The sequence below is a fragment of the Benincasa hispida genome, chromosome 6 (assembly GCF_009727055.1).
Source record: "Benincasa hispida cultivar B227 chromosome 6, ASM972705v1, whole genome shotgun sequence".
Classification (NCBI taxonomy): Eukaryota; Viridiplantae; Streptophyta; class Magnoliopsida; order Cucurbitales; family Cucurbitaceae; genus Benincasa; species Benincasa hispida.
In genome coordinates this window covers 46,216,604-46,230,103 of record NC_052354.1, presented here as the reverse complement: position 1 = coordinate 46,230,103, position 13,500 = coordinate 46,216,604, and positions in this window count along the sequence as shown.

Sequence of the window (13,500 nt, the reverse complement as noted above, 5' to 3'; positions counted from 1 at the left end):
GCATTTTTTGACACAAACACTTTGTTTTCTTTAGGATCATAAAAATAGCCTTCTTTCGTTCCTTTGGGGTAGCCTACAAATAGGCATAGCCTCGAACGTGGTTTCAATTTCTTAGGATTAAGCACATGTTGGGCAACCTAGATACAGAAATGACGTAAACTAACTTTACGATCATTCCATAACTCCAAAGGTGTTCTGGCAACACTCTTGGAAGGAACACAGTTCAGGATATAAGTTTCAGTCTCTACTGCAAAACCCCAAAAATATTCAGGTAAGGAAGCGTAACTCATCATCAACCGAACATGTCCAACAGGGTTCGATTTTTCCTCTCCGATACATCATTATGTTGAGGTGTACCAGGTGCTGAAAGTTGGAAAACTATTTGTTGAATATAAAAAATCACCTTTTACCTTGTACATATGATTTTATTCCCTGTAATTTGGGTTTACTTTTATTCTTTCCATATGTAAATTTTTTGGCTGCTATAAGTTTTTCCTTAATTAGCTATCATAGTTATATATATAAGGGATGCTCCCTCTTGTAAAATCATCACAAGAAATATAGAAAAATTTCTATATTACAACATGGTATCAGAGCCAACTCTATGAATCTTTTCTATAGGTTTCACGTCCGAAGCCCTAGAAAGAAAACAGAAAACCTCAAACATACTTAGTAGCTGGAATAGTGCACCAGAAGAAACCTCTATCGATTCCTTGCGTGAAGCTTCACGTCCGAAGAAAAATGCATCAAACCCAGCCAACAATCCGAAAATCTGAAGAACAAAGTCTTCGACCGACAAAACACAGTCGAAACACAGTCTTCACCGACGACCAAGAACACGTTCTTCAACCAGAAGTTATCGACCGACGACCAAGTATACATGGGTGCCGATTCCTAAAATCTCATCTCCGTTCGTGAAGATTCGCGGACTGTGGGTGGAAAACGAAATCGCAGCAGCCATAATCATCAACGAAATCTCAAATGAATGGGTTAAGTTGCACCGTGTCGCGTGAACGAAGTCGGGTCGAAACTGGTTCAGCGTCTTCTGGGTCGGATCGGGTTGATGGAACCACGAGTGAACGGGTTAAAACTGCATGGGTCGCGTGAACGAAGTTGGGTCGAACCGGGTCTAAGTCTTCTGGGTCGGATCAGGTGAAATCACGGGTCTGGAATCGAGTCTAAATGATTTTTTTAAAGGTTTTTATCGTTTTTTTTTTTCCTTTTTCCTATTTCCTGCTTAATTAATTATTTTGCCACTCAACAATTTTTTATGGCATCCATAAATTCTAACAATACTGAAGGGACCGTATTTCCAATTACTAATCACAAATTAAATGGAAGGAATTACCTACATTGGTCACAATCAATTATGATATTCATATGTGGAAAAGGAAAGGAAGATTACCTGTCAAGCAAAAATCCTATCCCAGACCAAGCTGATAAAAGATACAAGACATAGAAAGTGGAAAATAATATGGTTATGTCATGGCTAATCAACTCCATGACGATAGAGATTGGTGAAGGTTTTTTACTCTTCTCAACTGCAAGCGAAATCTGGGAAGCAGCTCGTGAAACTTATTCTGACCAAGAAAATACTGCAGAGTCATTTGAAATTGAAGGCAAAATTCATGAGCTACGGCAAGGGGATATGCAAGCCACTCACTATTTTACTCAACTATCTCAACTTTGGCAGTAACTGGACATATTTGAAAGCCATAAGTGGGAATTGATAACTTGTAGAAATACAAGTTATTTATGCCACCTTATCTAGAGTTTGGGGCCAAAAGTTAGTGTATATGCGCCGATTGTATGGAAATTAGCTTAGAATTACAATAATTATAAATGATCGCAATTACACCCACTAACATCATAAAGATGGAAGACAGGCTGAAATTTACTCTGTTTTGCAGGAAACCAAGTCATCGCTTGCGCTCAAGGCTCATGAGAAACCGATCAACGCATCTATGTCACATTGTGCCTGTCAATCACCAATGAAGAGACGATTACCGCAATGACGGCGCAATGCAACAGTCAATCCAGAGCTGACTTTCAACTGCATGCGGTAATAAAAAAAAACACCGCATGCGAACTCACGATCGAAAAATGCAGCTGAGCAACACAAAAGTGGAGGATTGAGCCACGTGTACAACTAACGGTTGTGCAGAATTGACGATCTGATTACATAACAAAAGGAATAATATCCCTCCATCTGCGGAATTACCATAACAATCAGTGGGGACCACAAGGCCGGAGTCAAAGACCTGCACCTATAAATACCCCATAGATTTCAGAGAAAACTTATGTTACTTGATACGGGGCGAATTGCTGCTAAAGTGTTGAGAGAAAAGGCTGAGCTGAGTGCTTAATTGAAGAAATCCAGGAAGAAGACGAGACAAGGCCGAGAGGTAAGTCTCAGAGCTGAGTGCTTACTGCTACCGGTTGAGCAAGCCTGAGGGAGAAACTCTTCCTATCATTAGATTGATCCAATTCGGCAAGTAGATCTCCATCGAATCTACGCTTTTTTGTATCTGTTCTATTTCTTTCATCGTTATATTTCACTTTCTCTTTATCTCTTCATTCACACACCATGCATCAAAACGCTTAATAGACATATTAAATGTTTCGATAGCTTTCATGTACCATTTTCTGTCTATTTTCGTTCACCCGTTAATCACTTTCTTCATGATGTCTTCTTAATTCCCTGATAAGCAATATGAATTGACCAAGTACTTAGTCTGTATTAGAGATATAAAATGCGTTTAGCTAAGGCATGCCAGACGATATCCTCACCTGCGAGAGCATAAGTGAAAATGCCATTCTGATCTATCGAGAGAAGATTAGAAGAATGTGTTAACTAAAATGAGTAGTACTTCCAGACATGGAAGCAACCTTGCGTTCATTATGTTAGTCTCTGTCTCACCACAGACATGTGAGAGCGCGGCCGATCACTGAAAGGTGTACGCCAAGGGAAGAGTGGAACCGTATTTATAGCTTCAACGCAATTGAGGACTTACATTGTTTATATTATTTATCTTTCTCTTTCTATTCTGTTCATAAGACTTGCCGCCGCATCCCATGTTCTTTGCATAACCTTCACAGCCAGCCTTGACCCCAGCATCATGTATCATTAAGCATGTGTCTTGTATCATCTAGCTTAGGTTTATTGTATTTTATTTTCATTATCGCATCTTTATTGCTTTCATTTACTTTACCGGAATTTTATATACTTGTACACAAAACACCCTTTTAAAGATTGAAAAACCTGGTCGCATATATCTCGGACATACCACAATAACCTAAAATAGTCCCTGTGTTCGACCTCGGATCACACCAAGAAACTTGCGGTGGAATTACACTTGGTTCCATCGTAAGGAAACTTGTGACAACGCATGACACACTACGTGAACATCCATAATTAACGCATATCTAGCAGTAGTATCGTATCCTTTCGAGCATAGAACATCATCAATCATACACATCAGCATTTTCGAACCAACAAGTTTATGGCGCCGTTGTCGCGGACTAGTTAACGGTTTATTGTTTGAGTGTGTTTTTGGTATTTTGTAGGACAGATCTCTTTGTACTGGCTGTTCAACACGAAGAATAGTCTGACGACTTACGAGCGATAGAGTGATTTAGTGATTCTAAGCGGATCCAGAGATCAAGTGTACTATTCGCGCAAGAGTTTATCAGGGGCAAAGTAATTGGTGAAGAAGTATGGCTAATGAAGATCTGGCACCTGCAAGAAACCAAATGAGAAATTTACCAGCACAAGATCCAGTTTTTCTTGCTGCTGACCATAATATCCCTGTGAGGGAATATGCGGCGCCTGATTTTTAAAATTTTTCACCATGAATTTCAAGACTCATGGTTGAGGGGAATGCAAGCTTTGAAATAAGACCTATTATGCTGCAAATGATTCAGAATGTGGGACAATTTGAAGGATTACAAGGAGAAGACCCACACGCTCATTTGAAAAATTTTGTAAACATGTGCAGTGCATTTGCCATTCCTAGTGTAACTTAAGAAGGACTTAAACTATATCTATTCCCGTACAAATTGCGGGATGAAGGAAAGAGGTGGGCTCAAGCATTAGAGCCAGACGAAATTAATGGATGGGAGTAGTTGGTTGATAGGTTCATGAATCATCCTCCGTATGTCAATGCAAGAAGGAGGAGGGATGTCTTGAATTTCGAACAAAAGGGTTACGAAACCTTGAGCACCGCCTGGGTGCGATTCCGGCAGTTAGTGAAAAGTTGTATGTATATCGGGATTCCTGATAGTATTTTGATGGAAACCTTTTACAATGGCTTAGACCAATCTATGCAAGCAGTTTCCGATGCCTCCGTAGAAGGAGGATTAATGAATAAGTCATATACGGAAGCAAAGAACATATTGGATCGCATCTTGCGACATTCTGACGAGTGGGTTGATAACGGGCTTAAGGTAAAAGGTCAGAAACAAGAAAGAGTAGAAAGAGCGATGTGATAACGGACATAACGAGCGCACTGGTCGAGCAAATGACCACAATGACCTCACTCCTCCAGACAATGGCTAATCAGCAGAGGACTCTCTCTCAAGGAACAGTGTAAGTTAATGCGGTGACTCATGTAACCGCTATGGATTGTACTCAATAGGGAGAGGTATATCCAGTAGACGTCTGCCCATGGAATCAACAACCCATATATGCTATTTACGATGAATCAGTGGGCAACATCCACAACCTTAGTTGGTAAGGTCACCCTATTTTTAGTTTGGATGAGAATTACAATCAGGAGAGCCATAGTTTCTATCAATTCAGTTATCAAGGGGATCGAGACAGCCCTCTGGTCTTCACCAATCCAGACTATAGTCCAAGTAATTCTCAAGGTACACCACTCTATGATCAATTGTTCGCATATGATACCTCTTACAGCACCTCGTCTCTGGAGACATCGTTCAAACATTATATTGAAAAGAGCGAGGCAATGAGATAATCGCAAGCTGACTCTCTTAAAGAATTAGAAGATCAGATAGATCAGCTTACGAGGGAATTAAAGAAGAAAGCGTCTGGTACACGGCATGGAAACTCAGAAGTATCGGAGCCAAGAGGTAAAGAACAGTGACATTGAGGAGTGGCAGGACGACAACTCCTATTATGCCAAAAGTACCAGATGTGGCAACAACACTGGTAGATTTGACTATTGATGATGACCAGTCACCTGATAACGGAAGAAATACCAGTTCAGAAATAAGTTCATCCACAAAAGATGAAGCTTCTCAAGACATGAATCCTCAATCAACGAAACCTTCAGCTAATGACACACAACAACCGCAGGACCTCACCAAACAGCCAAGTGAACAAGAAATACGGCGGGATCCTCCACCTTTCCCGTCCAGGCTGAAAAAGAAAGATGCCCTTGTCAATTTTTAAGAAGTTGGACATCGACGAAGCAAGACCAACCACGATCGCATTACAACTGGCCGATAGATCGATAAAGCTCCCTGAGGGCAAAATAGGAGATGTTCTCGTGCAAGTGGACAAGTTTATTTTCCCGGTCTTGGATTATGAAGTCGATAGAGAAATTCTTATCATCTTGGGTCTCCCATTTCTCACCACAAGGCGAGCGTTGATCGATGTGCAGAAAGAAGAATTAACCATCAGGGTCGACGATCAGGAAGTAAAATTCAACGTACTCAATGCGTTAAAGTACCCAGGTGATATAGAAAACTGCCGTATATCGAGGAACTACGGGAAGGACATTGACACGAACCCCTGAAGGAGCTGGAGTAAGAAAATTGTGAAGTCGGTGCAATAGTGAAGGAGGACTGCGCCGAAATTTATGTGGAAGCTAATTTTGAACCACTCAAGTTGTCTGAACGAACTTCACAGCGCATTAAGCCATCTATGGGATATTCATGGAAAATCTCCAGATTGGAAGCCTAACAAAGGTACAGAAGACAGGCGTAGAAAGGCCTATCAAGCAAGTACATCATCAAAAGGTAACGTCAACCCTGGATATAATGTGTTTACTAAGGAGCAGTTAGACATTCTCCAAAAACTATTCGGCCAACCGAAACCTACTAAAAAAAACATCAGAAACCAGCATAGCATCAATGGTACAATCAGGCAACTTTCTTTGGGCCCTTAATGCAACCAAAGAAAATTGTAGTACTTGGATTATTGACTCTGGTGCATCAGATCACATGACAGGTGACATCTCACTTTTAACTAACTATACACATTGTAACAGTAAAATTATTGTAAAGATTGTCGATGGTACCTATTCTAAAGTAATGGGAACTGGCAATGTGTTTGTATCTAAAGATCTAGTATTAGAGAATGGGCTGCATGTCCCAAATCTTAAATGCAATCTTCTTTCCATAAGCAAACTAACTTTCATGAAAAACTGTAGTGCAACTTTCTACTCACATAATTGCATATTTCAGGATTTAAATTCGGAGAAGATGATTGGCAATGCTAAGGAAACCTCGGGTCTTTACATACTAAATGCTCTTAAGCCACAAGTCAAGGAGTTAGGTCTTAACAAATCTCGTGTTATTTCTAAATCCTATTATGATAGTACATCTAGTACATCTAATTTTGTTGTCTCTAAAGATGATTATGTTAGTACATCTACTTTTGTTGCTTCTAAAGACAATTATGATAGTACAATAATGTTATGGCATAATCGTTTAGGAATCCCAATTTTCTATATTTAAAACGAATGTTTCCAGATATTTTCAATAAAAGTTCTCAGGTGTTTTCAATGTGAGTCTTGTGAAATGGCAAAGTTGGCTCGATCTTCATATCCGGTAAGCGCATATAAACCCTCTTATCCCTTTTCTATCATGCATAGTGATGTTTGGGGACCTAGTAGAGTTCAGAATGTAATAGAAGCTAAATGGTTTGTTTCATTTATCGATGATCACACTAGACTTACTTGGGTGTTTTTAATGAAAGAAAAATCTGAAGTTACTTCCATATTCCAGAATCTGTTTTCCATGATTCTCAATCTCTTTAACACTAAAATCCAAATTCTTCATACTGGCAATGCTAAGGATTATTTTAACACTTCCTTGAAAAATTTTCTAAACGAAAAAGGTATTGCTCACCTGAGTACATGTCAACACTCCCCAGCAAAATGGAATTGCGGAGAGAAAAAACAGACACCTCCTAGAAGTTTCTAGAGCTTTAATATGTCACGCTAACACCCTCAACCTTTTTTTGGGGAGAAGCGGTTCTAACAGCCACCTACCTTATTAACAGAATGCCCTCTCGAATATTAGGCTTTAAAACTCCCTTACAAAAACTTAAGAAAGTATTTCCATATGATAGATTATTTTCTCAAGTCCCTTTAAAAATATTTGGTTGCACAATCTTTGTCCAAGATCATAGACCTAATAGGAGTAAGTTAGATCTTAAGGCAATAAAATGCATCTTTCTCGAATATGCTCCAAGCCAAAAGGGATATAAATGCTACTCACCAACTACAAAAAGGTTCTATACATCCATGGATGTAACCTTCTTTGAAACCCAACCTTACTTTAAAAAGCAAGACACCATTGAACCTTCTATCCTCATAGAAAACAGAAAACTTCTAGAAAGCGAAGGAACCTAAAAACTAAATCTCTTTGAAGAGAGTGCTCCATATGTTCCTTATATACATGAAATAGATATTCCCAATCAAGGCCCACCAGAAAAGTAGGAAAGATCCTATAGTCTATACTAGAAAAGAAGAACACCCTTGAACATGCACCAGTACTCAATCAAAACACAACCGAAATACAGGAAAATTATGTCTCCAACTCCACAGTTGAAACACTTACTGAAGACGTTGATCTTCCTATTGCAAAACAGAAAGGGGTAAGAACCTGTACGATGCATCCCATCCAAAACTACCTGTCCTACAAAAACCTCTCTCCCAAATTTAAAGCATTCACAACTACACTATTCCAAGTTTACATTCCAAATAAAGGCCTTGGAAAAGAACCACACATGGGAAATAATATACCTACCTCCAGAAAAGAAAATAGTAGGATGCAAATGGATCTTCACCATCAAGTACAAGGCTAATAGAGAAATAGATAGGTTTAAAGCTAGACTTATCGCTAAAGGATTCACCCAGTCCTATGGCATTGGCTATCAAGAAACATTTGCCCCGTTAGCAAAATTAAATACTATTCGTGTCTTGTTTTCCCTAACTGTGAATAATGATCACCAATTAGACATAAGAATGCCTTCCTTAATGGAGACTTAGAAGAAGAAGTGTATATGGATATACCGGTCGATTTAGAATCTAATCAAACCATAAAAAAGGTATGCAAACTCAAAAAATCCCTATATGACCTAAAACAATCCCCTAGGGCGTGGTTTGATAAATTCTCAAGAGTGGTAAAGGAAAACGGGTACTCACAATATCAATCTGATCATACTCTCTTCGTCAAACATTCTTGCACAAGTAAAATAGCAATTATCATTGTCTGTGTAGATGACATTATCCTTACTGGAGACCATGAAGAAGAAATAAGAAATCTAAAACTTCTCTTAGCCAAGGAATTCGAAGTAAAGGACTTAGGCAACCTTAAATACTTCCTAGGAATGGAAGCGGCCCGCTCAAAAATAGGCTTAAGCATTTCTCAAAGAAATATGTCCTTAACCTGTTAAAGGAAACTAGAATGCTTAGATACAAGCCTGCTAATACTCCAATTGACACAAATAATCATATAATCAAAGAAAACAATCACAAATTGGTTAACAAAGATCAGTATCAAAGACTAGTTAGAAAACTGATTTACCTAACTCACACAAGACCTGATATCTGTTTTGCAATTAGCTTTGTAAGTCAATTTATGAATAGTCCAACAGAAGACAATATGCAAGCTGTATACAGAATACTCAGGTACTTGAAAGGAACTCCAGGAGAGGGATTATACTACAAGAAATCTAAGAGAAGAAACATCAAAATCTTCACAGATGCCGATTGGGCAAGCTAAAAAATAGATAGAAGGTCAACTTCCGGATATTGCACCTTTGTTTGGGAAAATTTAGTCACCTGGTAAAGCAAGAAAAAATCTGTAGTATCCAGAAGTAGTGCCAAAACAAAACTAAGAGCTCTAGCTCAAGGAATATGTGAAAGAATGTGGCTCAAAAGCATTCTATCTGAACTTAAAATCAAATCAGAATAACCAATGGAGGTACACTGTGATAATCAAGCTACTATCAGTATCGCTAAAGACCTAGACCATCATGATCGCATAAAACATATGGACATTGATCAACAGTTTATTAAAGAAAAAATTGAAAACAAAAGCATCTCACTCAACTACATACCTACCAAGAGGCAAATTGTTGACATACTAACAAAGGCCCTTTCCAAGAATATGTTTGAAGACTTAAAAATCAAGCTGGACTTAATCAACATATATGGCCCAGCTTGAGGGGAAGTGTTGAATATGGAAAATCACCTCTTACCTTGTACATATGATTTTATTCCCTGTAATTTGGGTTTACTTTTATTCTTTCCATATGTACATTTTTTTACTGTTATAAGTTTTTCCTTAATTAGCTATCATAGTTGTTATATAAGGGATGCTCCCTCTTGTAAAATCATCACAAGAAATATAGAAAAAGTTTTGTATTACAACACTATTCCATGTTCTATCATTTAGTTCTGGACTCAGAATCCAAAAACTTTCCACCTTGATCAGATCGAAGTGTTTTAATCGTTTTGCTTAATGTGTTTTCAACTTTAGCCTTGAACTCTTTGAACTTTTCAAAGGACTTAGACTTATGTTGCATTAAATAAACGTACCCATACCTTGAATAATAATCAGTAAAAATGATGAAGTATTCATCAGTAAAAATTATGAAGTATTCATAATCATCAGTAAAAACGTACCCACAAAGGTCTGAATGTACTAGCTCTAGAGGCTCTTTTGCTCTATAACCTTTTCCAGTAAAAGGCCTTTTAGTCATTTTTCCTTCAAGGCATGACTCGCACCCAGATAAATAGTTTTTTTCTAACTTGCTTAGAAGTCCATTCTTCACCAATCTCTCAATCCTATTGAGATTAATATGCCCTAAACGTAGGTGCTAACGTTGGGCCTTTTCTTTAGGAGAAATTTTAAGTCGCTTATTTTAAGTACGGCAATTTTAAATATCTCTATGTTATGGAGGAAATTTGTTGCTAACCGCCTTAGTACATACAAATTATTTTCCAGTTGAGCTGAACATACATCAACAACATTTTTTGAAATAAACACTTTATTTACTGAAAATTTAAGTTGATAATTACATTCGAGTAAAGACTTTACAGAAATTAAGTTCCTCTTTAACTCGAGAACTACATATACATCATTCAAAATGATAAATCTATTCTGTAAAGTCAACTGGAGACCTTCCACTGCCACAGTTGAGACGACGTGTGTTGGAACGTACCATCGTGCAACGGAAGTGACCAGGATCCATAAGCACTATAATTCATTAATTTTGGCAAAAATGAAAACATGCTTCAACAGAAATAAATGGATTTGAAGACATATCTTTGTAAAACTTCCTCAAAGCTTGAAACCAACTGCTAATCTCTTCTGAATCTTGTTGTAGGCCACCCCAAGTTCTTGCCTATTATCCTCTTGGTGCTCTAGATTGAGTAGTGGGACTCAAAAAGCCTGAATTAAGGGAATTTGGAGGCAAACTCACTGCATCAACCCAAATGAAGAACACCTTTTTTCTCTCGAATTTTTTCGAAAAATTTGATCGGTTGCCCCTTACTTCAAAATCACTCAAATCTCTTCAATATATTGCAGATCATCATATAAATTGCATGAGATGCAACTCATTCTTGGAGTTAATGAAGCTTGAAGAAATGGGTTGTTAGTGAGCTACTTGGAGAAGTAATGGAGAAATCCAATTTTTCCATTATGTATATTTTCCTTCTTCTTCAATTGATCAAATATTGATTTCATAAATCAATTCTTTTAATAAAATTAAAAATATTATTAATTTTACAAAATTAATAAATAAATAAATTTTCTTAATAAAATTAATAAATAATTATTTAAACAATTTAAACAATTCTAATTAATTTAATATCAAATATTAAATTAATTTTTACACAATTCCATCTTCAAATATAAATCATATTTAAATATTATTTCTCCAATTTCATTTAATTCTAATTCGAACACTTCAAATTAACTTATCACGCTATTCTAGAGCTAATTCATTTATGAGCTAGTAGGGGGACTTCATGGACTTACAGATCATGGGCTCCAACGATCCGAGATTAATCGGCTAGACTCATTAGACCGAACTAACCCCCATTCGTTAACTAATGGATGATTCCACTAAAGCCCATAGCTAAACTCCCTTCACTGTAGATATATTATGTCCACTCGATATAACCATGATTAGTAAGTTGACCCTTCATATGTTGCTTGTAATAACGACTGGGTCGAATCTCTGTTTTACCCTCGAAATTACCTTTATTCCTTAAGTCCCATTGATCCCCTAATGAACAATTGATTTGTGATCCAATCAACAAATCGAATCCCTCTCGAGCCAATGAGAGGGTGAGGCCTCTTGTTCAAGACCCAGAATTAGCACTTGAAGGGAACAACCTCTCTTCTAACCCTAATTGGGTAGGAGTGAATTTCGTCTTGCACCCTATGTCCGCAGTTATTCATCCGATCTTATCTCCAAAATGGGAGGCTTATTGAGCAGAGACATTTGGTCTACTCTCATTGTTTGCAGATGAAAGGATAATCCCGAACAAACAGGAGTTCATAGTTAGCTCAGGATTAAGGTCAAGTTACCTAGGTGATCGCTTTGAAATAGTCAATCTTAAGCAGTAAACAACGTTAAGTAAGAGTGACTAATTTCGTGGTCCGATATTGTACAAAACTCGTTTGCACAGGACACCCTCACTTCTCATGTCCCAACATGAACGAATTAGGATCATTCGTTTGTAACATTTTACAACTCTTAGTAACAACTACAGAGTAGGCTGCATCCAATAGTGTTACCAGAATAAGGCACCCAACCTTATTCATATACTATATATCATTTTGACTATTTACTTGAACCTGATCCACTTCTATGTCTCTGCATAAAGTTCAAGTACTCATGTAATAGTCAAGGGAGTTATATTTATTGGATTTCTAAAAAATAATATATTCAATAACAACTTATTGAATTTTCAGAATAAGTTCTATTATTTACAAACCATGAGTTTTAGGACATAAAACCCAATAAACTCCCACTTGAACTAAAACTCAGTAGTAACTTATATATCCAATATATAAGACTGAGTTTTCAAGTTTTATAGAGAAATACAATAAACTAAGGCATCACATACCATGGTTTACCATTTAATATCCCATACTCAATATTTCTCCCACTTGCCCTAGGTTATTAACCTAGTATTTCTAGCCTTACTAGATAATTCTCAAACACTTTAGCCGAGAGAATCATTGTAAACATGTTAATATATAATAGGCTTTAATTAAACTATATGGGGAATGCATCTAATTCTCAATAATGACCAGGAAGCATACTTTCCTCCCACTACATTGAGGTACTCTCAACTCTTTGATTAAGATGCGCCTGACCTGTCTTAAAAACTTTTGTTAACAGTCAGATCTAGAAATCTTTAAACTTACTATACTTTGATCTTAGCCGTTTTAAATATCTGAATATTTGCAAATGGCTTTTAACAATTTGATTCTTAACAGAAGTTGCTTTGAGATAGAACAAACATATTTTTTGAGGATGAACATTTCAATCAAAATAAAAATATGTACAATATGTTCATTACAAGCTTTACAAAAACGGGTAATATCATCTTCAGCAGCAACTTCTCCCACTGGTCAAGCTGAGTAAACGGTCCCCAGGAACTAGTTAGCCTGTTTACCTTTCTCTTTTCTCTTTTCTCAAGATATTTAGGGCAATTTCTCTTCCAGTGCTCTTCTTCGTTGTAGTGAAAACATTTCCCTTTCTTTGCAGTGGTTTTCTTACTTTTCTTGCTAGCAGACTTCTTCTTCCCTTTCTCTTTGTCTTTCTTCGTTGGAATACTCTTACTCTACGAAGAGGAGGCAACATCAGGCTTGGAGGACGTTCCTCTCTTCTCAGTAGAAGCAACATTTACTTCTGGTTCCAGACCCTTAGTTCTCAACATTGTTTGGAGAGCTTGCAGATCATTCAGTAGAGTAGTCAAGTTGTATTCAATTTTATTCATCAATGAATTTATACAGAATTACAGAAAACTCTTCGGAAGAGATTCTAGAATAAAACTAAATTGATTTCTCTCATCAATCACAGCACCGTTTACTTCGGCCACATTAAAGTCGACCATCATGTCCAGGACATGTTCACGAACTAAGGTCCTCTCTTTCATGCGGCTGTTATAAACGTATTTGATAGCATCATGCCTCAGGGTGAAGGACGGTTGTCCAAACATTCCTCTCAGAGATTCCATAATATCTTTGGTAGTACTCATATTCTCGTGTTTTTTTGCCAAA